Here is a 26,934-nt window from a genome sequence, read left to right on the forward strand (position 1 = left end):
CAAAACATCCCTGTGCATATGTGCATGTAACTGATTGATCTGCAGTTTAAGTCCAGTTTTAAAGACAAATCCGCTTACGTTAACATCGTCCACACGGTGTACGTTGTTATGCTCAGGGAGAGTTTCCACAGCTTCATAACGAGTTTGCAAACGTGGTAATATATTGCGACCACAATATGTATGTGAAAGGCATTTTTTTCGTTATAAAACTAAATAAGTCATGATTACGTGGATACCTGTTTGCGACAATCTGTGATATAATCTGATTCTGTCTATTACAACAGCTTGTACCGGACAAAATTTATATTACGTCTTCAGGGTGCCAAAAATACTTCAGTAATAGTGATAATTTGTTTCGTTTGTGGCCTGTGTTGTTGAGAAATATGAAACCAAGTCGTACGCAGTAAAAATGCATTGCCATTTAGATACGGCGCGTTCGCCGTTTATCCCTCTTACCGATCATACAGAGCGGCGCGGCGGTGGGAAAAACGTGCAGTTTCACTGAGAGCTGTGGCACGCAGACCACGGCTTGGTTCGCGGCCAGCCCTACAGCACTTTGCACCCGTAGTAAGATATTCTTTCATCCTGTTATACAGCGAAAACCGTAAAACAAATTTAATAGCAGCCACAAAACACATATATTACAAGTACCAAGTGTCTAGTGCCACAAACGTGCAGTAACCTTGATAGGGAAATCAGTACCAGATATCAAGGGAATTTCTAAAGTAAATTGTATCCCTCATTTAACAACAAAATGAATGCGAAATCTGTAGCAGATAATAGTGAGCACAATGGAGAAGTACATGTCGTGCAGAGAAATTTAATGGATACGCACGCTTAGCAGTTACCGAAATGGACGCACAGATGAAGTTACTGTACATTAACAATCTTATCCAGAGTACCATGAGCACATAAACAATTAGATCCCAATACTGAGTCCATCACAAATAAAACAAGAACCAACAGAAGACACAAATGAAGAACCATACATGGAAGACGATAAATATGTAAATGACTCTGTTGAAATATTAAACTCATCACGAATAAAGAAAGTACTGGTAGATATATATGATGTAGAATTAGGTGATGTTGATACATTAGAGCAAGGTGGTGAACATTTTTGAGCGTGAATGAATTATTAAATTTTTAATCACACAAATTAAGGCAAAGGGTACGCACCGTAACAGTCAAATAAAAGCGCGAAGTAGCCAACTGGTTAGCATTGCTAGTGGTCTTGAAAATCGTATTAAGACACAATCAAATTATATTGACAGTGAACTTAAGGCACAAGCTAGTAACGTTGGTAGGATCAAGGCACAGAACAATAGACACAAGGAAATTGAAGACAGCGCCAAGCGGAAAGTTTGTGCCAGACCGGAATTTGAACCGCGAGCTCCTGCCTATGAAATAAACTAAATTCCTCTCGAAAAGGCCATGAAGGCCTAACGGCACCGACCGGCCGCCGTGTCATCCTCGGCCCATAGGCGTCACTGGATGCAGATATGGAGCGGTATGTGCTCAGCACACCTCTCTCCCTGCCGTATGTCAGTTTCCGAGACCGGAGCCGTTACTTTTCAATCAAGTAGCTCCTCGGTTTGCCTCAGAAGGGCTGAGAGCACAACGCTTGCCAACAGCGCTCGGCAAACCGGACGGTCACCCATCCAAGTGCAAGCCCAGTCCGACAGCGCTTAACTTCGGTGATCTGACGGGAACCGGTGTTACCACTGCGACAAGGGCGGTGGCCCTGTGAGGTAAAGGGAGTAGGAAAAATAATGTGAACAGTAGTAGTAATGGGATGGTTGCGTTTGACGGTTGACAACGCAGGTAAGGCATGTGTCGCGCTGGAGAGTGCACGTTCAGTACGGACTGGGCATCATCGTAGGTTGTTTACGAGTAGTGTACACCTCGTATTTGCATTCAGAGGCTGATGTCCACGTGTCTTGAAAGACATAACAGAGTAACAAAGAGGACAGATTGTGGAGGCCTGATTAGCCGGAGTATCATTAACCAAGACAGCCAACTTAATGAATGTTTCAAGAGCAAATGTTCCAACAGTCATGACAGCCTACACAAATCATGGAAAGGCATAATCATGCATACGTAATAGTGGGTACAAATCGAAATTAAATGACAAATATCGTCGTAAGCTAACACGAATTGTGTCAAAACAACACGAAGCTATGGCGGCTAAAGTGACTACAGAGCTTGAAAGACATCTTCGAGACCATGTATCTACCCACACTGTCCACCGAGAATTCCATAGAGCGAATATTCGTAGACGAGCTGCTATGTCGAAACCATTAGTGACGACAATCAACGCAAAGAAGCAAAAAACATGGTGTCGGAACCATTAATCCTGGACTGCTGATCAGGGGAAACAAGTCATAGGATCAGACGAGTTAACGTTTTCGTTATTTCCAACATCGGGCCAGATTTACGTCTAGAGAACGCGAAAAGAAGCCTACAATCCTGATTGCTTGATTCCAGCGATTAAACATGGAGGTGTGTGATGATGTGGGTAGCCATACCATGATATTCTGCTGGTCCCATCATTACTCTCAAAGGCCGTGTTGCAGCCAATGATTGTCTGTACATTTTAGGTTATCAGGTGTATTCCATGATTCAGATGTTGTTCCCCAACAATGATGCCATATTTCAGGATGAAAATGCACCCATTCGCACAGCCAGGACTGTACGATCGTGGTATGAGGAGCATGCAACTGAACTGCAGCGTCTTCCGTAGCTGTTTAGTTCCCGGACTTGAACATTATCGGACCCTTGTGGTCGGTATTGGAGCGTAGACTCAGGAGCAGATTTCCGCCTCCCTCGTCACTACAAGAGAGGCTCTGATCGAAGAGTGGCATAACATTCCAATGGAGACTACAATCATTATATGCTAGTATTCTGAGAAAAGTCACAGCTGTATTACAGGAAAATGGGGGTCCAACTCCTTATTTATAAACCATTCCCAAGTAAGTGCAGATTTTCACATTATTTTGCATATCCCCTGTGGATGCTCTGACCATTGCGCCATTTGGACACAATGATGATCGCAGCTGCACGGACTACTCTAGCCCCCCTCCCATCAGGCCTAAATTCCCAACTTATCCACAATACTGCCAATTTAGTTCACCTGCCCATTATTCTCGGTACTTGCAGCGTTTCGTCCATTCCCATTAGCCTTCGTGTGTGGTGCGCAAACCCACTGGAAAGATCACTGAGGCTCATCGCCTTAATTATACATGTCGCGTCTGTTCTTTCGGACGTACATTACGTAATAGGTTACAGACTCAGGGTTGTCCGGCAAGTCCGTCGATACAGTACGGAGCTCCGGAGCAGGTTCAAAAAATGGTTCAAATGGCTCTGAGCACTATGGGACTTAACATCTGAGGCCAACAGTCCTCTAGAACTTAGAACTAATTAAACCTAACTAACCTAAGGACATCACACACATCCATGCTCGAGGCAGGATGCGACCGTAGTGGTCGCGCGGTTCCAGACTGAAGCGCCTAGAACCGCTCAACCGCCACGGCCGGCTCCGGAGTATGCCTGTCCTCATGCGATCCTGAAGAGACGTTCTCAGCCTCGGAAGATACAACGGAAGTGGTGCTGAATGCTTTCGAATCTCGAACAGTAGCTATCATTTTGCCATCCGATATGAACTCGGTGAGGGGAGAGGCATTCTCCAACGGAATATTTTCAGTAGAGCGGAAAAGGGAAGAGGTATCGTCTGACTCCTCACAATCTTGGACAAGTCTACACTTGTTTTGAAGTGGAAGTTGCGGCGACGCAGAAATTACTGCAGTAAAGTCCTATGCGACGTTAACAGTGGTAATTCATTCGGGCCACCAAGCAATGACTCGCGTGCCCCTCAGGAATTTGGTAAGGTATAACGAATGTTACTTGGGGAACAGCCAGGCGGGGTAGACGCACAGTCTTGGGCGTCTTGTCACGGTCCGCGCGGCTCCCCTCGTCGAAGGTTCGAGTCCCCCCTCGGGCATGAGTGTGTGTTGTCCTTAGCGTACGTTATTTCACGTTAGATTAGGTAGTGCGTAAGCTTAGGGACCGACGACCTCAGCAGTTTGGTCCCATAAGACCTTACAACAAATATCAAATTGGGGAACAAGGTCCGCTGAAATTAGCCTTTTACGAAGTTCATAAGTGGATTTTAAGACCGTGACACAATGCAGGTAATTTGTGAGCAGGTGTGCACTCTCATTACATACAAAACAGGTTCCTACTTCTCTGTGTAAATTGTATATATTCGATATCTACTAACCTGCAAATGGGAGGTGGTATTCTGTCTCGACGTGAGTCCTGCACGGAACAAACACCACAATAAATTTGTACACGATTTTGAGGGGACCAGTGTTCCCGCCGTATTTTCCGAATGACCCAAATGGAAGTAGGACGGTCTTGAGAAAACTGTCAACAACTCAGTCTAAAGGGGGTTTTAAAAAAAATGGTTCAAATGGCTCTGAGCACTATGCGACTTAACTTCTGAGGACATCAGTCGCCTAGAATTTAGAACTAATTAAACCTAACTAACCTAAGGACATCACACACATCCATGCCCGAGGCAGGATTCGAACCTGCGACCGTAGCTGTCGCTCGGCTCCAGACTGCAGCGCCTAGAACCGCACGGCCACTCCGGCAGGCCCGGGTCTAAAACTTAACATAAAACACAGTTGATTCAGAATTGAAGGAAGTCTTGTGAATCTATTCTTAAGTTAGCCTGATTGTGTCTACAAGCCACTCATAAAAATCTTTCAAACCTGGCTGCACTTGCCGTGTGGACTTGTCAAAACGAAAACTGATGTTATCTAACGTGCATGTTAATGGGATCTATGGACACATCACGGCGCAAGGCAACGCAGAGTCAAAACTGATTTACAAAAATGTGGTGCTGAGAGACAATCAACGATTGGACGCACATAAAGACTCCCACAACGCTGAAGGGAAACAAGGAAGCTCTCACATCGCTACGGTAGAGCCGCAAAGAGGCAAGAGGATCTTGCCCCCCTTCTAACAGCCGTATACCGCAAGTCTCTAGAGGAACGGAAGGTTCCAAATGATTGGAAAAGAGCACAGGTAGTCCCAGTCTTCAAGAAGGGTCGTCGAGCAGATGCGCAAAACTGTAGACCTATATCTCTGACGTCGATCTGTTGTAGAATTTTAGAACATGTTTTTTGCTCGAGTATCATGTCGTTTTTGGAAACTCTGTAGGAACTCTGTAGGAATCAACATGGATTCCGGAAACAGCGATCGTGTGAGACTCAACTCGCTTTATTTATGCATGAGACCCAGAAAATATTAGATACAGGCTCCCAGGTAGATGCTATTTTCCTTGACTTCCGGAACGCGTTCGATACAGTTCCCCACTGTCGCCTGATAAACAAAGTAAGACCCTACGGAATATCAGACCAGCTGTGTGGCTGGATTGAAGAGTTTTTAGCAAACAGAACACAGCATGTTGTTATTAATGGAGAGACGTCTACAGACGTTAAAGTAACCTCTGGCGTGCCACAGGGGAGTGTTATGGGACCATTGCTTTTCACAATATATATAAATGACCTAGTAGATAGTGTCGGAAGTTCCATGCGGCTTTTCGCGGATGATTCTGTAGTATACGGAGAAGTTGCAGCATTAGAAAATTGTAGCGAAATGCAGGAAGATCTGCAGCGGATAGGCACTTGGTGCAGGGAGTGGCAACTGACCCCTAACATAGACAAATGTAATGTATTGCGAATACATAGAAAGAAGGATCCTTTATTGTATGATTAAATGATAGCGGAACATACAGTGGTAGCAGTTACTTCTGTAAAATATCTGGGAGTACGCGTGCGGAACGATTTGAAGTGGAATGATGATATAAAATTAATTGTTGGTAAGGCGGGTACCAGGTTGAGATTCATTGGGAGAGTCCTTAGAAAAATGTACTCCATCAACAAAGGAGGTGGCTTACAAAACACTCGTTCGACCTATACTTGAGTATTGCTCATCAGTGTGGGATCCGTACCAGATCGGGTTGACGGAGGAGATAGAGAAGATCCAAAGAAGAGCGGCGCGTTTCGTCACAGGGTTATTTGGTAACCGTGATAGCGTTACGGAGATGTTTAGCAAACTCAAGTGGCAGACTCTGCAAGAGAGGCGCTCTGCATCGCGGTGTAGCTTGCTGTCCAGGTTTCAAGAGGGTGCGTTTCTGGATGAGGTATCGAACATATTGCTTCCCCCTACTTATACCTCCCGAGGAGGTCACGAATGTAAAATTAGAGAGATTCGAGCGCGCACGAAGGCTTTCAGACAGTCGTTCTTCCCGCGAACCATACGCGACTGGAACATAAAAGGGAAGTAATGACAGTGCCACGTAAAGTGCTCTCCGCCACACACCGTTGGGTGGCTTGCGGAGAATAAATGTAGATGTAGAACCTAATCACCCGATACTTTAAGTGGTAATACATTCATGCATGTCCGAAGTAACACTGCAGTGTTGTTCTTAAAATCTATTTATCCGTCGATACCGATCAGCGAATTTGATTTAAAATGTCCTCCACTGTACGAGAATTACGTAAAGTGTGTACGAGTACAGGTTGCGATGCAGGAACAACCAAATATCGAGGTTTCGTTCTCGACGTGAGTCCTGCACGGATAGCCAAATAGGGAATCTAGGTCTGAGTCTCTGTGCTGCATAAATTTTCATATTCCTCATCCCTCTACAGCTGAAGGTTTTTCGTATTCGCAACTGAAAACACATTTCATGTATTTCGTAACGGCTGTAGTCGCCGCAGCGGCTATTCCTTTGGACTCGCGGCATGTACGAAGAATCATCGCATCATTCTTCTTAACAATACAGACATTGCAATATAGGGCATAAACACCAATGTTGCAAATACGCAAGGTCAGATTAATGATATCAATGTGAGGTACTATTCATAAATCGAAAAGATCCAGAAAAGCGTGGAACCTAGGGAAATCACGGAAAACCTAAATCAGGATGGCCGGACGCGGGATTGAACCGTCTTCCTTCCGAATGCGAGCCCGGTCTCTAACCACTGCGCCACCTCGCTCGGTTTTTGTGACCGTAAAAGGAAAATTAGAGACGAACCTAAATATGTGACAGACAGGACAGCTCATAACAAACTGTTAGATGATGAACAAAGACATGATAAAGACAAAAATCATAATGTTTGGCAGCCGTTGGATTTCCTGGTAACAAGTGAAAGACTTTTTCTTTAAGATCTGACAGACCAGGAAAAAAGCAAAATAGTAAACCGTGGGTTAGCTGGGAATGACCGAAGATGGGGACTGAATTTGAGTACAGGTCAGATGACTTTCAGTGAGTTCAATAAAAAATTTACCGAAAAATTGTGAGATCATTATGGTTGGAATGTATGACAATAGGGTCAGGAAGTCTATGATAGATTTCTGCAAATCCTGGTACAGAAAATTAACGAATTTGAGAAATAGCCGATCCAGTTCCGGTACCATATAGGACCTATGGAAAAAGACAGCAACGATGCAGAAAACTATGGAGCGTGAAAGGTGTGGGCCAAAAAAACATGGGTAGATTCTCATGGCCCAGCTGTAGGAAACAGCATCGGAATAAACATTGTGAATACTGTGCACCCGATAGTGACTGCGTAGTGATGTGAGCCACTATTTACGTAGCACCAGATGTTCACGGAGATGAATCACGCAGGCTGGCAATAAATCGAATATGAGGTTACAGGCAGAGAGCTCCCGTCAGCAACGGATAGAACCAAACGATCAGCTGTCCGCTTGGGAGCAGTAGCTCCAGTGGCAGAGCTAAGAAGTGACGTCACAGTAGAGAAGAACTAACTCACTTGGGTAGCTAATGAAACCGCAGCGAAAGAAATGTGAATATGTTCGTAGGCAAGAAAATAAATGCCAACAACGGTTTAAATTATAATGAAGTAAGGAATTCTTATGGAAATGAGTTTTCAAGAATAACCGTTTGGCGTTAACAGATCGACCATCTGTATAATGGACAAAAACGATGTGAATGAGAACTATTTCAGAAGGGTTATGTGGTCAGAAAATCAAGTAGACGTGTAGGGAGAAAAGGAGGCGTTGAAAGTAGTGTGTGTGTGTATTTGAATCTTATGGACGTAGCTCCCTTCCACTTATCAAAATAAACGAATGTGGAGACAAACTAAAATTGTTGTACAGTCGTCCACTCGAAATGAACCCACACTCATTACCTCACGTGAACTAATATCAGTTAAGAGTGGAGGTAGCGGTACAAGATATTAAAACAAAGAGAAATCAAAACAAAAAAAGCTAAAAGAAAAGCATAGACAAATGTGACCGGCTGACCACCTAAAAAAACTTGAGCGAGTCAGTCATCCTGTTGATGCATTAAAAACATCTTTCTAAACTTTTGCGGCAAATGTTGGAGAATTCACAAAACTTTAAAACTCGCACCACATTCGTTTGAACATTGCTTAAAATAGACAGAAGATACGTCGGCAAATCTGCCACAGACTGCTGGTCCGCAAATAAAAGGCAGTCCAATAAAATGTAGCGCACAGTGATCTGCATGCGACAAGCACACACATTGGAGCGTCCTGTCGCTGGAGTAAGAATTCTTGCGTCACGGGGCTGTGAACTACGTGAAGACGAGTAAGAAGGACCTCGTCCCGTCGACTGGGTGGAAGAAAGTACCCCGCGGCCGAGTTATGGACTTTACGACTCGGAGCTTTGTTGTTGGTCACTTCCAGCCACTCGTCTTCCCCTCGATGAATGTACCTCAACAGCGAGGTGATAGCATGCAGAGCAATGGCCCACTGAAATGCCTGAGAATCACCACACGCCTCCTTGGTTGCTCGATCAGCCGCTTTGTTCCCTGCACCTCTTTCCCCAGTCGTTGTAGTTGGAGGAGTGCATCCTGGATATTCCAGATGAGTTTAACTGCTGGGTACAAACGTTGGAGAGAGTAAAGGGCGCTCAGAGAATCTGAACAGACAAGAAATTTATCACTGGATGAATGTCTCATCTGCTCCAGAGCCCGTAAGATGGCATATAATTCTTAGTCGCAGATAGTAAAGTCTTGAGGCAGTCGGACCTTGAGGACACGATTCGGGAAACGAAAGAGCAACTAACGGACTCCCCATGCTTTAACCCATCCGTAAAGACAGCTACATAATTGTGGTGCTCGTATAAGATGTCTGTAAACATCGAATTAGAAACACAAGCAGGAGTGCCTCGTGATGACTGGGTGTTGTGTGATGTCCTTAGGTTAGTTAGGTTTAAGTAGTTCTAAGTTCTAGGGGACTGATGACCATAGATGTTAAGTCCCATAGTGCTCAGAGCCATTTGAACCATTTGAACAAGCAGGAGTGCAGTCCCTCCAGTACTGCACTAAATCTAAAATGACCCTGGGCCTCTCCAGTAACCAGGGTGGCAGACGGTTAAAGATCTAGATTTGAGGTTTTACTTGTTCCACACCAAGTGACTCCAGCACACGTTGGACGCAGATCCCAAATGGCATTGGTGCTCGTGGACAGTTGAAGAAAAGGCGTTCCAGCGGCAGACGAGCAGTAGTATGGTGTGCGGGTGAAGTCGGAGCTGCGAGGACCTTACATGCATGATGCAGCATGAGGAGCTGCTGCCGGATGATAAGTGGTGGTTCCCCGGTCTCATCATAGAGGCTGGGTATAGGACTAGTCCTATAAGCAACCGTGGCTAGCCGAGTCCTCTCATGGTGGACAACGTCAGTGGTCTTCGAACAAGAAGGCCTCAGTGATCCATACACTGTGCACCCGTAGTCCAGCTGCGAAAGCACGAAAGTCATATGAAACTGGAGGATACGCGTCCTGCCAGATCTCCAAGACCTGTGGCTAAGGCACTTTAAGAGATTCAGTGCCTCCATCGTTCTGACTTTCAAGTCTCTCAGGTGTGGCAACCACGACAATTTCCAGTCAAAAATAAGAGGTTGGTTTGGGTTCTTTGGGGAAGGAGACCAGACAGCGAGGTCATCGGTCTCATCGGATTAGGGAAGGACGGGGAAGGAAGTCGTCCGTGCCCTTTCAAAGGAACTATTCCGGCATTTGCCTGGAGCGATTTAGGGAAATCACGGAAAACCTAAATCAGGATGGCCGGACGCGGGATTGAACCGTCCCGAAAGAGAGTCCAGTGTCGACAAAAATAAGGCACCGAAACCGCACAGAGTCTCTAAAATGTAGGATGGTGCCCCCATATGCAAGGCAGGCTAATTAAAAACACGAAGAGAACGATTAAAATGAACACGCATCTACATCTACATCTACATCCATACTTCGCAAGCCACCTGACGGTGTGTGGCGGAGCATACTTTGAATATCTCTATCGGTTCTCCCTTCTATTCCAGCTTCGTATTGTTCGTGGAAAGAGAGATTGTCGGTATGCCTATGTCTGGGCTTTAATGTCTCTGATTTTATCCTCATGGTCTTTTCGCGAGATATACGTAGGAGGGAGAAATATACTGCTTGACTCCTCGGTGAAGGTATGTTCTCGAAATTTCAACAAAAGCCCGTACCGAGCAACTGAGCGTCTCTCCTGCAAAGTCTTCCACTGGAGTTTATCTATCATCTCCGTAACGCTTTCGCGATTACTAAATGATCCTGTAGCAAAGCGCGCTGCTCTCCGTTGGATCTTCTCTATCTCTTCTACCAACCCTATCTGGTACGGATCCCACACCGGTGAACAGTATTCAAGCAGTGGGCAAGCAAGTGTACTGTAACCTACTTCCTTTGTTTTCGGATTGCATTTCCTTAGGATTCTTCCAATGAATCTCAGTCTGGCATCTGCTTTACCGACGATCAACTTTATATGATCATTCCATTTTAAATCACTCCTAATGCCTACTCCCAGATAATTTATGGAATTAACTGCTTCCAGTTGCTGACCTGCTATATTGTAGCTAAATGATAAAGGATCTTTCTTTCTATGTGTTCGCAGCACATTACACTTGTCTACATTGAGATTCAATTGCCATTCCCTGCACCATGCTTCAATTCGTTGCAGATCCTCCTGCATTTCAGTACAATTTTCCATTGTTGCAACCTCTCGATATACTACAGCCTCATCCGCAAAAAGCCTCAGTGAACTTCCGATGTTATCCACAAGGTCATTTACGTGTATTGTGAATAGCAACGGTCCTGCGGTACTCCCCTGCGGCACACCTGAAATCACTCTTACTTCGGAAGACTTCTCTCCACTGAGAATGACATGCTGCGTTCTGTTATCTAGGAACTCTTCAATTCAATCACACAATTGGTCTGATAGTCCATATGCTCTTACTTTGTTCATTAAACGACTGTGGGGAACTGTATCGAACGCATTACGGAAGTCAATAAGCACGGCATCTACCTGTGAACCAGTGTCTATGGCCCTCTGAGTCTCGTGGACGAATAGCGTGAGCAGGGTTTCACACGATCGTCTTTTTCGAAACCCATGCTGATTCCTACAGAGTAGATTTCTAGTCTCCAGAAAAGTCATTATACACTTATCCGGAGAAAACTGGAAACCCATATTTGCAGCCTGCTGCTCTAACCCCCGCACAGTAAGTTTCAACTGACGGCTTGCCGTTGCAACACTGGAGGAGGAACGGAAAACAGCGAAATTTTCCGGAAGTAAGGATCACTGTACAGCACTCCTTATCGTTGACGTGATACTATTTATGGCTATACCAAGTAGGGTAATACTTAAAACACTGCCCTGAGTGACACCATTCTCCTGCTCAAAATGATCTGACAGTGAGGCACTAACTCAAATCCGAAAAACACGATGAAACAGGAAAGACCATATGAAGATGTGGAGGTGGCCAGGAAAGCCTCACTGATGCAGTTGTGCAGGAATACAGTGTCTCTAAGTAGTCTCGTACGCCTTACTGATGTCGAAGGATATACCGAAACAGTAACTGTTGCGTAGGAAAGATTGCTGAACAGCCGCCTCCAGTAGGGCCAGGTTGCCGACAGTGGACCGAAATCTAAAGAATCCACACTGAGAGTGGCTAAGGATTTGTCTAGTCTGTAACAACCAGACCATACGACAGTTAACAATTCGCTCCAGAGCTTTCCTGCACAGCTCGTTCAGATGATACTCCTGTAACTACTGAGAGATGTACAGTCGTTTCCCAGTTTCAGATAAGGGATCATAACCGCCTCTCTCCATGGGTTGGTGAAGGTACCTGTCTGCCATATAAGACTGAAACATTTGAGGAGGTTATCATTTGACGCCACTGGCAAATGTCGAAGCGTGCAGTACCGGATTTGGTCGCGACCAGGTGCAGTATCACGAGTCTCACACAGTGCCGATTCGAGCTCCCACATGGAGAAAGGAGAGTTGTAGGCCTCAGAACAGTTGCAGCTGAACTCCAACTTACCCCTATCTACAACTGCACAGTAGCGACAATAATTCCGGATCCTGGCTTCCATCGGTTCTAGCTTTTGCAAAATGTTCAGCCATCATCTGAGCCGGCCGGTGTGGCCGTGCGGTTAAAGGCGCTTCAGTCTGGAACCGCGTGACCGCTACGGTCGCAGGTTCGAATCCTGCCTCGGGCATGGATGTGTGTGCTGTCCTTAGATTAGTTAGGTTTAATTAGTTCTAAGTTCTAGGCGACTGATGACCTCAGAAGTTGAGTCGCATAGTGCTCAGAGCCATTTTGAGTCATCATCTGGGTGATGCCTCTGGGCGCTGTTTGGAGACACCCCTGTTTCAGTACTGCTGCTATCTGTAAACGACTGTTTTTACTAGAAAACCTCCGGGTGGCTTCCCATACTTTTACAGAACAAGTGGAAAGGTTGATGGATTCCAGGAACGCTTCCCATGACCGGTTTTTGCTCTCCTTAATGACGCGCGTCGAGCCTTGGCTCTCGCGATTCGAGAGGCTGTGAGGCTATCCAGTTTCTGCCAGCGTTTAAACCGTCGAAGAGTTGCACGCCTGACCCACATAGCTGAACGATGCTCTTCTGTCCACAAAGGTACAGGTCGCCTCCTAAGAGGACCAAGAGACTGTGGTATGGACAGGACAGCGGCATGATGGATCATACATGACATGTGGGCTACCCACACCTGGACACTATCACAGTGTTCAAAGACATCCAACTGGCTGATAAGCGCCCAGTTAGCCCTGCTTATCATCAGTCTTGGTGGCGTCTGTTCCAGCAATCCTCCATTCAGTAGGTGGATCCTCAGCGGGAAGTGATTACTAGAAAGAAGGTCATCAGTTTCTTCCCCCTGTGCTGAGTCTGCAAGGGATAGAGAGCAGAAAGAGAGCTCGATGGTGGGAGATGGCCTGGTAGCAGCCGAGAAATTTGTGGGACTGCCTTTGTTAAGGATGAACATCTTGTGAGATACCGTGGGGATCTCCAACACTCGACCCCTGGGGCAAAAATAGTGTGAGCCTCACAATACATTATTGGCATTAAAATCAATCAGTAAGAGAAACGGACGGGGGAGTTATTCAATAAGGCCTGCGAGAGCCTCCCAGTCTATTAGATCGTGCAGAAGTAAGTACAGGGAGCAGATAGTGATCGTTGGACTCGCATGAACTGTAATGGCTACGGCTTGTAGGGCAGTAACTAAGTGGAGAGCAGAGGAGTGGTGTGTGTTAGTACCAACAGAGCAACATCTCCACTGGCTCGTACCCCAGTCAGGTCATCCTTATGTTGGAGGTGGAGGGTATAGGCCTGTAGCACAGGGGCATCAATAGATTTGAAGTGCATTTCCTGTAAACACAAGCACTGGGGTTGTGCCTTTTCAAGGAGTTTCAGTTCCTTCGCATGAGACCTGAACCCATACATGTTCCACTGTAGTATGGGAGCCATTTACCATTGTGGTTGGATTTTCACCCTGTCATTCCACCGGAGTGAGTCCACAACAGCTGGAGCTTCATTTTTGGGGCGAGATGGTTGCCCTGAGCAGACTTTGCGGTCCATTAGCTTTGAAGCAGAAGTAGCAGAACCATCAATTCGAATGACATAAACATGGTCTGATGGTCTACGGCCTGTTTTCGCCTGTGGCGGAAGCTATCCATTTCCTTTCTTGACCTGGGATGGCTTTTCGGGAACTACCGCAACAGAGGCACAAGCAGCACTGGATTTTTTACAAGACTCTGCCCTTGAAGGTACCGTGAGCTCCGCAATGGCGGTAACGGTACCTTTCTCATATGTTCTCGGAGGGGCTATGCGCTTGGACACAACTGCAGCTTCACAAGTACACTGACAAACGCAGGTACTAGTGCCGACACTAGCAACCTCCGTTTTTATAGAAGCGTTGGCTGTCGAAAGAGGCTTTTTTAGGACGGAAGCAAAAGAGGTAGAGAATGTCGGAGGTGTACTTACAGATCTTCTTGGCCTCCCCATATGGGCTGCGTTTCGAAGTCTTAATCTCCGGTATCTTCGGCTCTTCAATGAAGACAATGCAAGCCCTAATCCAGGCAGGGTGATCCCCACAGCAATTTACACACTTTGGAGAGGAGGAGCAGTCAACGCCATCGTGGGTGACATTGCCACATTTTCCACGAGTCGCTTTACCCTTGCATCCTAAGATGGTGTGCCCAAAGCGTTGGCACTTAAAACAGCGCATTTGGGTTAGGGGCATATGGCCATACGCTGAGACGAAAAATACCCCCCTTGATAGGCTCTGGTGGTTTCGTGCTATTGAATGTAAGGATGAAGAAGTCAGATTAAACCAGATCTCCATCCACCATTTTCAGTATATTCTGCATGCCAACGATCCTCTCTTAAGCCGACTCATACTTTCATTCCTCCTTGGGAATGTCAACAATATCTCGACAGTTCACAACACCTTTGCTATCGTTCAAGGTGTTGTGGAGCTCCGTTTCTATGGCATATTCTGCAAGACATTTAGCTTTCTGGTGGTTTCCGTTTCACACTTTCTGACTGACAGCGTGCGTTCTGTTACTATGCGTAGATAAATTCTGTGCAACTCCTGAGTCTGGAGGACTGGCCACATGAGCCCTGTAATTTCATTGGGTGTTAGTACCTACAAGCGGCCCACCCATTCCGCTGGGATGTGGAAGAGGGTACTTCGTAGGATCCATCTCGATCCCACTTGTAGCTAGGGAAATAGAAGTCCACCTAGACAGAGCCCCGCGTCCCTAGGTAAGTCTTATATAACTGAGGTGCGGCAGGTTCCCCAGAGGTTGCCCGCTAACGACTGTTCCACCTCAACAGCCATGCATCTCATCAGCGCGTAGCACACTTGGAGACTGAGGGGCCTTTTATAGACGTTTACTCCATTCTCGCGATCCGGGAGGTCTAGCCAAGATCCCCGTTCCCTGAGACACACAACGTTCCACCGCCACACCTCACGGTGATCGCTGAAGCACGCCCAGAGCTTACTGTAACGGAGGACTGACGGAGCTTACCAGTTCCCAGCACGAGAAGTCCGGATCCGCCAAGTTCGTAGGCAGCCAACGAATGCTAAGCACCTAAGGGACGTTGAAAGTAGGACGTTGCACAAGAACAAAAGATCAGAGAGAATGTTGACATACATAGCACCGCACAGATTTCGCATGCCGAAAGGGTTGAAGAGATGATAGGTTCGAGTTAAAATGCGCTACACACACTACGCAAACTGCCACTGTAATTGAAATTAGTGATAGGAAAACGAGCATGCTCGTAAACAGAAGGAAAATGGAAGAAGAGGAACTCATTAGGCAACGAATTCCTGAAATGTATTCGCAACTGCGAATACTGTCAGCCATCAGCTGTGTAATGGGATGACGACACTGAAAATTTGTTCCGGACCAGGCTGCAAACCCCTACTTCCTGCTTTACGCGAGCAGTCGCCTTAACTGCTCTGGCTGGCTGTGCACGACTCACGGCCAGACCCGAACTTCTATACGTCGTCGTTCATGACTCACATCTGGCGCTCGTACACATTATATAATTCCCGTGCAGGGTGAGGACATTTCAATTAAAAGTCGCTGCCCAGTATCGGCGGATAAACACGATACTGCAGTATCTGTAGTGTCAAGAAGTACGATGCAATGTTCATTAGGACAGGCATGCACAGGCACAACAATATCGGAAAGTATTCCTGACTAATGAAACGACAGTTGTCAAGACTAGTTGAATACAGACGATCGTTTACGAATTATTAAAATACTTGATGACTACAAGAAATATGAAGTGAAAAAAGACATCATTAGATCCGATGAAGAAGACAGCACAGACGAAAAGCCTGTTATGATACAGAAAGGATTATTAAACGTTCAAATTATGTTGCAAGGTCAGATGAAAAATTTACCACACGACAGAGGAAAGCGTATATGTTGGAACCAAATAGCGACCCCTAGTGGTCAGATTCAGTCAATAGTTCTGATGAAGAGCATGGGAAGGCAATCAAATCAGATGATTGCGTTGCGAAATATTCTTATGCTAAGAAAGATTAAACAATTTCAAAGCAAAAACCAGAAGTGAACAGAGAACCGAAAAAGAATAAACCTCCAGATGATATGAGACACTGTCAATAGTCGGTTCAAATTGTAAAATTCTTGGAAATCCGAAAACGGAACAAACCTCCTGATGTAGATGATCTGCAGATAAACAACATTTCTTTAACAACACTTCTTGGAATGATATCATGGTCGATTAAGACTTATCGTCAGTGATCCAAGATGACTCCGAAAATATGACAGTAAAACAGACTATTATATCCGATGAAATATACAATGTTATATTAGAAATATTTTTAGATGCCGTATCACAGATCAGTGACTAATGACAATCATTTTTTGACTATATCAGAGACAAACCTGGTCTAGTTATTATGTCGGTAAACGATGTCTAGGTTGTAGGGGCTACTGGAGAAAAGAATAAGCTTGTACATATGAAAATTAAATGGCAACAATTTAACATTATTTTTTGGTTGCTCCTTATCTGAATGTCAAGATGACTTTTGAAAATCGATTAGCTGGATAAACAAGCAGTTATTTATTGCAGTAATGAAACTGTCAGAATTAACACTAAATCAGGTACTTTAGAAATAGCATTTGAGGACACAGAAATTAAACAGGATAAAAATTTGAGTTATTAGATGTAGAAATTGTATATGAGAATTTACATGACCTTACATCAGAACATAAAAATGAATTGTACAGTATTTTACAAATAAACTGTAATGAATTTTTATTTTGAGACATTTGTCAGTTGCCTTGGCTAAGAAACAAGCCGTTCAGGTTAAAACAGACTTGACTGAATAGTGAGTGATTGAGACGAGCAACAGAGAAGACAACAGTCCTCTCCTTATAATGGATAACAAAGCTGACGGACAGTGAGTGGTAAGTGAGGTGCAATCTTCAAGTAAAACTGCTTAATGGGAAACTGGCCAACCTTAAATGTGACGTTATAGAAATTCACTAATACATAGTATCTAACAGGCTTCGATTTGACAGCCGGACACTGGCAAGTTCCATTATGTGCAGCACCCCATAAGTACACGGCATTTTTATTTGCTGGCAAATGTTACCATTAGAAAGAGGTTCCTTTTAATCTCAATACATTCGTTACCGTCTTTATCCCCTGCATTAGATTCAGTTTTAGGGTGAGAAGTGAGTGTCAGAATAACTCTATACCTAGATGAACTCTCATTTGCCACAGAAGAATAGCGAGAATACTGTGAATTGCTAAGTAAAGTCTTCACTGCTCTTCAATCAGTTGGATGACCTTAAAACTTAAAAAGCGCGAATTTGCAAAAACAGAATTTAATTTCTGGGGATATTAATTCGACATCTGGGACTGCCTAGGACCTAGGAAAGTTAACAGCTACTGAAAAGTACCCTCCTCCAGAATAAAAAAACAGGTTCAAGCTGTGTGGATGTTACAGCAAATCTGTAAGGCTGTGGGCTTTTAATATACCTCATTCAGACAACTTACTTGGAACAGATAGTACCTTTACTTGGATTAAAGAATGCCAAGACGATTTCGAAGAATTAAAAATTGAACTGTTAAGGAATAATGTTTTGAACAATCCAGAATTAACGCAACTATTTCATATGAGTGCTGACAGCATTGCAAATGGAATTGGAGGTTGAAATCTTGCAAGAAATCATTAGCCCAGGAGGAACAGGCCACAAAACCAACGTATGACTGAACACGACACTAAATCAATATGAAATAAATTGCATCATATCAGAGAAACAAGCTTTGGTATTTATACAGGGACTGAAAAACTTTCAAAATTATTTGTGGGAGCATAAAACTGTTATTCATAGTGATGATAAGGCACTAATATTTCTAAAATATTGTCGATTATTAAATGAGAGGTTACCCCGCTGAGCAATATGCCTACAACAACTTGATTATGATATTTGTTACCCCAAATACAGCTGTAATTATGTGGCAGATGCTTCATATAGGCTGCCAGACTATCTAATCTGTCTATGTAGAGAGAATGATGACGACGGTACATTCCAGATGCGTTTCAGTAAAGAAGTAACTGGGCAAGAGAAAATTGAACATACATGTAAAAATAAGGACGAAGATTGGAAATTTCTTAAAGTTCATTTTGGTAATGTCAATCATCCTCACATTGCTCAATATTACAAAATATCAGAAATCGTTTTATATAAACGGAAAGATAAAGATATGGGTGATTGGAAGGTTTGTTTGCCATCACACTTTGAGACAGATCTAACAGATTATTTTCTCCTCGCATTAGAACATTGTGGAACCAAGAAGTGTACCGAAAAACTTTCGGATGTCATAGTAACTCTTGATGACCTAGTGAACAAAACGACTGATCTTCTAAACTTGTGCAATATTTGCCAAAAGGCAGGACTGACAAACAGAACCAATAAGGGTACCATGCAAAATACTATACTGAAGTCCCACATTTGATTTATTTTCTGTGGATTTATATGGCCCCTATCTGAAGACTGCAGGAATTTATGTTGTTGTTGTAGTCTTCAGTCCTGAGACTGGTTTGATGCAGCTCTCCATGCTACTCTATCCTGTGCAAGCTTCTTCATCTCCCAGTACCTACTGCAACCTACATCCTTCTGAATCTGCTTAGTGTATTGATCTCTTGGTCTCCCTCTACGATTTTTACCCTCCACGCTGCCCTCCAATGCTAAATTTGTGATCCCTCGATGCCTCAGAATATGTCCTACCAACCGATCCCTTCTTCTAGTCAAGTTGTGCCACAAACTTCTCTTCTCCCCAATCCTATTCAATACCTCCTCATTAGTTACGTGATCTACCCACCTTATCTTCAGCATTCTTCTGTAGCACCACATTTCGAAAGCTTCTATTGTCTTCTTGTCCAAACTAGTTATCGTCCATGTCTCACTTCCATACATGGCTACACTCCATACAAATACTTTCAGAAACGACTTCCTGACACCTAAATCTATATTCGATGTTAACAAATTTCTCTTCTTGAGAAACGCTTTCCTTGCCATTGCCAGTCTACATTTTATATCCTCTCTACTTCGACCATCATTGGTTATTTTACTCCCTAAATAGCAAAACTCCTTTACTACTTTAAGTGTCTCATTTCCCAATCTAATTCCCTCAGCATCACCCGACTTAATTTGACTACATTCCATTATCCTCGTTTTGCTTTTGTTGATGTTCATCTTATATCCTCCTTTCAAGACACTGTCCATTCCGTTCAACTGCTGTTCCAAGTCCTTTGCTGTCTCTGACAGAATTACAATGTCATCGGCGAACCTCAAAGTTTTTACTTCTTCTCCATGAATTTTAATACCTACTCCGAATTTTTCTTTTGTTTCCTTTACTGCTTGCTCAATATACAGATTGAATAACATCGGGGAGAAGCTACAACCCTGTCTCACTCCTTTCCCAACCACTGCTTCCCTTTCATGCCCCTCGACTCTTATAACTGCCATCTGGTTTCTGTACAAATTGTAAATAGCCTTTCGCTCCCTGTATTTTACCCCTGCCACCTTCAGAATTTGAAAGAGAGTATTCCAGTCAACATTGTCAAAAGCTTTCTCTAAGTCTACAAATGCTAGAAACGTAGGTTTGCCTTTTCTTAATCTTTCTTCCAAGATAAGTCGTAATGTCAGTATTGCCTCACGTGTTCCAACATTTCTACGGAATCCAAACTGATCTTCCCCGAGGTCGGCTTCTACCAGTTTTTCCATTCGTCTGTAAAGAATTCGCGTTAGTATTTTGCAGCTGTGACTTATTAAACTGATAGTTAGGTAACTTTCACATCTGTCAACACCTGCTTTCTTTGGGATTGGAATTATTATATTCTTCTTAAAGTCTGAGGGTATTTCGCCTGTCTCATACATCGTGCTCACCAGATGGTAGAGCTTTGTCATAACTGGCTCTCCTGAGGCCATCAGTAGTTCTAATGGAATGTTGTCTACTCCCGGGGTCTTGTTTTCACTCAGGTCTTTCAGTGCTCTGTCAAACTCTTCACGCAGTATCTTATCACCCATTTCATCTTCATCTACATCCTCTTCCATTTCCATAATATTGTCCTCAAGTACATCGCCCTTGTATAAACCCTCTATATACTCCTTCCACCTTTCTGCTTTCCCTTCTTTGCTTAGAACTGGGTTGCCATCTGAGCTCTTGATATTCATACAAGTGGTTCTCTTCTCTCCAAAGGTCTCTTTAATTTTCCTGTAGGCAGTATCTATCTTACCCCTAGTGAGACAAGCCTCTACATCCTTACATTTGTCCTCTAGCCATCCCTGCTTAGCCATTTTGCACTTCCTGTCGATTTCATTTTTTGCCTGCTTCATTTACTGCATTTTTATATTTTCTCCTTTCATCAATTAAATTCAATATTTCTTCTGTTACCCAAGGATTTCTATTAGCCCGCGTCTTTTTACCTACTTGATCGTCTGCTGCCTTCACCACTTCATCCCTCAGAGCTACCCATTCTTCTTCTACTGTATTTCTTTCCCCCATTCCTGTCAATTGTTCCCTAATGCTCTCCCTGAAACTCTCTACAACCTCTGGTTCATTCAGTTTATCCAGGTCCCATCTCCTTAAATTCCCACCTTTTTGCAGTTTCTTCGGTTTCAATCTGCAGTTCATAACCAATAGATTGTGGTCAGAATCTACATCTGCCCCAGGAAATGTCTTACAATTTAATACCTGGTTCCTAAATCTCTGTCTTACCATTATCTAATCTATCTGAAACCTGTCAGTATCTCCAGGCTTCTTCCATGTATACAGCCTCCTTTCATGATTCTTGAACCAAGTGTTAGCTATGATTAAGTTATGCTCTGTGCAAAATTCTACAAGGCGGCTTCCTCTTTCATTCCTTCCCCCCAATCCATATTCACCTACTATGTTTCCTTCTCTCCCTTTTCCTACTGACGAATTCCAGTCACCCATCACTATTAAATTTTCGTCTCCCTTCACTACCTGAATAATTTCTTTTATCTCGTCATACATTTCATCTATTTCATCATCCGCAGAGCTAGTTGGTATATAAACTTGTACTACTGTAGTAGGCATGGGCTTTGTGTCTATCTTGGCCACAATAATGCGTTCACTATGCTGTTTGTAGTAGCTAACCCGCACTCCTATTTTTTTATTCATTATTAAACCTACTCCTGCATTACCCCTATTTGATTTTGTATTTATAACCCTGTAATCACCTGACCAAAAGTCTTGTTCCTCCTGCCACCGAACTTCACTAATTCCCACTATATCTAACTTTAACTTATCCATCTCCCTTTTTAAATTTTCTAACCTACCTGCCCGATTAAGTGATCTGACATTCCACGCTCCGATCCGTAGAACGCCAGTTTTCTTTCTCCTGATAACGACGTCCTCTTGAGTAGTCCCCGCCCGGAGATCCGAATGGGGGAGTATTTTACCTCCGGAATATTTTACCCAAGAGGACGCCATCATCATTTAATCATACAGTAGAGCTGCATGTCCTCGGGAAAAATTACAGCTGTAGTTTCCCCTTGCTTTCAGCCGTTCGCAGTACCAGCACAGCAAGGCCGTTTTGGTTAATGTTACAAGGCCGGATCAGTCAATCATCCAGACTGTTGCCCCTGCAACTACTGAAAAGGCTGCTGCCCCTCTTCAGGAACCACATGTTTGTCTGGCCTCTCAACAGATACCCCTCCGTTGTGGTTGCACCTACGGTACGGCCATCTGTATCGCTGAGGCACGCAAGCCTCCCCACCAACGGCAAGGTCCATGGTTCGTGGGGGGGAGGCAGGAATATATATATATATATATATATATATATATATATATATATATATATATGCCATTGGCACTAGAAGTCTTTCGCAACTTTATCAAACTCTCTCTACTTGAAAAAGCAACAACTACAGCTGTATTTAACAGAATGATAGAATACTTTGCTACTATACGAAAACCAGAATCAGTACTACCTGATAATGGATCCCACATTTTTCTAAAATTTGGTAAGAGGGTATGAAGCAGTATGATGTCAAGTAACATATGATCCACTGAGACTCATATGGGCTCAAACCATTTATCGATCCTTGTGTAAAAATGCGTTGTTTCTGAAGAAACTTGTATATAGTGGCGCCAAAGGCTGTGAGAAGTGTTATAGATATTTCACGATGGTATCCTAAACGAGGAACATCAATGAAACATGAGGCATATCTAAAACCTGTGTCTGTTATAGATTATGATACTTCTATGTAATCTTGTATGTTATGAATACTGAAATATGTGTGTTATAACGTTCTTTGACTTGAATCATATAGAAATAAAATTTCTTATTTCTGTTATTTTATTTAACCTGAATTAATTTCTAAACGTTCTTTTTAAAACCAGGTCCTTTCATACTATAAATGTATTAAAGTATTATATGTATAACTGGTTCATGCTTAGGAACCTTAGGATTGTAAGAGCTGTAAAAGCTGAAGGATGCCCCTCAGCTGGGACTGTAAAAAATGGTTTGGCAGAAAGTTGCGCGAGAAGTCTTTGTGACAGATATAGTCGGTGGCTAGCATCCAACCTGCTAACATCCCTAGTGCTTAATGAGACAAAAGACATGCCTTGGACGGGGATTTCTATTGGAGATTGTATGATGACATATATTGGTTTGCTCTAAAATAGGAAACTTCGACGCCAAGAAGATATTTCACAAAGCGATATTACGTCAGCAAACATTATTGCGTAATACGACTTTGTGTAGTTGCCATATAGATATTAACTTCATATTTATGTGCGTGGATCAGAAGTTTGCCAAAGTTACTAATAAAAAGTATTTCAGTTTCAACTTTGTGCTATGAACACTGATTTATCCTTAATTATTTTCCTGGGTAAAAAGGCACTAACCGTCTTGTCTCACAGTGGGATAAATGTATTAATAGTTACGGCGACTACTTTTGAAATAATGAACAGTATATTTACTTTTTTCCATCTGTCTCGTTTTCATTGGACTGCTCCTTATAGACGGAATTGACGTGACCTTTCTTAACTTCCTCGCCCTGGTACGAGTTCACACTGTCTAGTAGGTTCCGCCATCTGCTAGCCTAAGAAGCACACCACAACGTAATAGTCCCATGTGATCCTACTTGGCATTCGTAGAGATGTTATAAACAAGAAATAAATTCAGTGGACTCGTTTGGCAACTATTGGCACGATGGACAAATATGTGGGAAAATTCTGGTCATTTTTATGTGCCCTTTGTGCCTAATCATCATATGTGAAATGTCAGTCTGCATCTTATTTGCAACTTATACTACTTTGATTTGAGTGCGTCATTGATGTTTCAGTTTCATGGAGCATAAATATACTCTTAAGATGAACGTCCCACACATTAAGGCGTTTCATTACTTTCTGGTTTTAAAAATTGAAAGTTTGAGACAAAATTTTGTATCACGTGATTTATCCCTTATCAGGTGCTTACTTACCAGTCTCCTGTCGTCAAGCAACTTAAAATCAGCTAAGATGCTTAATCAGAAAGAGTCAGCGATTTAGCTATGAGTGTCAGCAAATTATATTTCATACTTCCATAGCTAACACGGCTTAGAAAACACAGTCGAGGGTTATTATAAAAGAAAAGAGTACTACAGGGAGCACTGCGCGGAGAACAGGACGCTGGGCGTATCTCAGACAAGGGCGCCGGAACCCAAGTCCACAGGGACTGTACACGTCGATCCAATCCTCCGTAATTAAACCACCTGTCACGTGAGGACTCGGTGTCATTGTAATGGATTGCTAGCGCGCCGAGGTGGGAATCGATACTGATTGCGCAATTAGTACCTGACTGCTGGACAGTATCTGTCACAATTATACTAGACAAAGTCGATGTATAGCGTTCGCTAATCTTGTGCGCTATTGTTCCATGACCTCAGGCCTAATGATATTAATTACGTACCCTCCGATGGTACGTATACAATAGAGAAGAACAGAATTTCCTAGTGTATTTGAAGCCTCCCTCTTGTACATTGCAGTACAGAACGGTTACTTAAATGGAAATACAACTAAACATGCACAGTAGTTATTGTTCCACAAGTTATTATTTATTTTAACGTTCACATTTTTTCTCCCTAGTTTCTTCTTAGTGTTTTGAGAAAGACAGTACGTTTCCGCTCCCGTACACATTTTCAGCTGTGATCCGAAAGCTACTGGATGGTTATATTATTACCCAGAAAATCATTTCATTCGGACCAATATACCAAAGAAAGACGATTTGCAGAGTGAAGGTTGATGACTTACATTCCATGCCTCTCAGTCCTTTCTCTCTCTCTCACTCACTCATTCTCTCTCTTTAATGTGGCCATTAAAAGTGCAACAACATGTAAAATAGCAAATAGCAAAGTTCTGCTAATTGTGCATTTACAATATAGCAGGAAGAATCATCATCATAAATTGTTCTGCCTATTAGTAGATGCCAGACATGGTTGCTATTTCCATATGATCCACTTCCAAGCCAACTGCTTTGCAACCTGGTGCCTCTCTCTTTTCACTTCATGTTGCGTTTTTTACATCTGATTTTCTGGTTTCTTCTGTCCTTCCACTGTCCCTTCGATAGCTGTTGTTACATTTCCTTCTCCTCACAGCGTATGTCCAATCAAGTCTCCTTTCTTTGTCTGAACCAAGTTTAGAGGTGTTCTTCGTTCCTTTACCTTTCCCATATCTTCACTAGACTTCACTTTATCCATCCGCCATATTTTCTCCATCCTCCTCCGAACCTCTATAACTGAATGGTTCAATTTTGTATTTTTCTCTCTTCTTTAACGTCCAGCTTTCTCAGCCGTACATAAAAACATTCAACACGAAGCATTTTACCAACATTTCCTCAACCCCAACACAATTTTTCTGCCTAATAAGCGTTATTTTTCCTGGATTCCTTGCTTTTCCGTTGATATGATTGATCTTAATTCTTCTTCACTTGTCCAGTTATCAGTTAGCATGCTCCCCAAATATCTGTACTGTACAATCTATTCAGTTTGATCTTCTCTTGTTTTCTCTTTCATACCTACTTCTCCATACATTTTTAATCATTTCAGTTTTCTTTGTGTTCATTGTCACCCAGTACTTTTGCAAACCTTCTTCAAGTGTGAATAAAATTCTCTCAAGAGGTATTGTTTTATCTCCAAGCAGTATCATGTCATCGCAGATATGATGCAGTTGATCTTCCAGACCACTCCGCTTTATTACCCCATTCTCTGTTTCTAGCGTCTTCATCATGAAGTCCTCGATATACGAGGGCACCTCGAAATGTAAATTACACATTACTATGACAGATCAATTAACTTTTATTGAATGCTACAGCACATGTCAAGGTGACACAGACACGTGACACTACATTGCAACATAATCACTAAGTCTCTGTGAACAACGGTCAGATAGTTCTATCAATCGTTCAATTCCTCGACGACAGAAATCCGCCCGTTTGTCACACAGCCATTCGAGAACCTGTGTGAATGCCCTCATCCTTGGAAAATCTCTTTTCCCTCACATGTTCTTCCAGATGGAAACCGCATAGTGCAAGATCTTCCTTCTTCTCCAATTAACGTGAGCCACGACTCTGCACCTGCAGCAAACTAATAGTACCATTTCATTACGGCTGGACGCGACATTCGCGTTGGGCCCATATACCATCACGATTTCTAGGTGAATCTGTGCGCAATTTAGACGTTTTCCACACGACAGGCGCTCAGTTTGTCCCGTCAACATAACCTTTTGAGTACGTAATCAGTTGCCGCGCCATTTCAGCAGCACAATTTCATGTACGTGTTACCCGTAACACAGCAGAACTTTGCTGCAGGAAATCCGGGACATGTACTGCCTAACTCTCTTTTGACAATGTGTCGCCCTTTTTACACAATGGTCTTAGCGTGGAGTATTATCCGAAAGGGACGGAAATCGGTAGGTGTGATGTACATCTACAGACAAAAAAATTATTACAATTTTAGAAAAACTGAATGATTTATTGAAGAGAGACATCTTCATAAATTCAGCATGTCAATGACAGGTTGGTCAGCCTCTGGTCTTAAAGCGAGCAGTCGTACGTTTTGGCACTGATTGAGCGAGTTGTTGGATGTCCTCCTAGGGATGTCGTGACATATTGTATGCAAATGGCGAGTTAGATCGTCAAAATCCAGATATGGTTTGAGGGCCCTGCCCATAATGCTTCAAACGTTCCCAATTTGAGATAGATCCGACCACCATGATGGCCACGACAGAGTTAGGCAGGAATGAAGACGAGCAGCAGAAACTGTCACCGTGTGCAGGCAGGTATTATCTTGCTGAAATGTAAGTGCTGGATGGCTTGCCGTGAAAGGCAACAAAAGGGTCCGTAGAGAACCGTCGATGTATCGCTATGCTGTAGGGGTGCCGCGGATGACAACTGAAGGGGTTCTGCTATGGAGAGAAATGGAACCCCAGACTATCACTCCGGTCTCTTGGGCCGTATGGTGGGCGACAGTCAGGTTGGTATCCAACCGCTACATGCGACGTCTCCAGACGG

The sequence above is a fragment of the Schistocerca cancellata genome, chromosome 4 (genome assembly GCF_023864275.1).
Source record: "Schistocerca cancellata isolate TAMUIC-IGC-003103 chromosome 4, iqSchCanc2.1, whole genome shotgun sequence".
In the NCBI taxonomy this organism is placed as follows: domain Eukaryota; kingdom Metazoa; phylum Arthropoda; class Insecta; order Orthoptera; family Acrididae; genus Schistocerca; species Schistocerca cancellata.